At 49.3% G+C, this 534-nt stretch overlaps 1 protein-coding gene across 1 annotated transcript in view; it reads left to right on the top strand.

Annotated features, from left to right (window-relative positions):
- CACNA1C (calcium voltage-gated channel subunit alpha1 C) overlaps window positions 1-534 on the top strand; it is a 559438-nt gene that overhangs the window by 469448 nt on the left and 89456 nt on the right. The gene's annotated exons all lie outside the window — the stretch shown is intronic.

The following is a 534-nucleotide window of genomic DNA, read 5'->3' as shown; positions in this document are numbered from 1 at the left end:
GGCTGGGTTTCCGTTCTGCATCTTAGGAGGAGACTCATTCTGGCTGCTCTGCAGACTGTGGGCTGAAAATAAGGCCAGAAAGAGGGAGGCCAATTAGAAGGTAGAAATGACAGATGATTGGACCCTGACCCAGTGTCAGGCTAATGACAGTAGAGGTGGAAAGAGTAGAAGGAGGTAATACTGGTGAGGCTTAGGGACTAGACTTGGAGACTAGGGCGGCAGAGGAGGCTGGAGTGACTCTGGTCCCTGACTGGGGAATCTAAGCATAGTACAGAGAAATGTGAACCCAATTAGCCCAAGTCTTTCTACCTTATCAATAAGCTATGTCTTCTGATCTTGTGAACACTGGCAAACAGGAAGATTGATTTAGAAGAAAGAAAAATTGAGGAGAAAAGTTCCCCCAAAAGAGTCTGTGGCATAGAAAATAATCAATGGGGCTCGGTGCCTGTGGCTCAAGCGGCTAAGGCGCCAGCCACATACACCTAAGGTGGCGGGTTCGAATCCCCAGCCCGGGCCCGCCAAACAACAATGATG

Source organism: Otolemur garnettii, unplaced genomic scaffold (assembly GCF_000181295.1).
Source record: "Otolemur garnettii isolate 467f Iridium unplaced genomic scaffold, OtoGar3 scaffold00092, whole genome shotgun sequence".
Lineage (NCBI taxonomy): Eukaryota > Metazoa > Chordata > Mammalia > Primates > Galagidae > Otolemur > Otolemur garnettii.
This window is presented reverse-complemented; position numbering and strand designations above follow the sequence as displayed.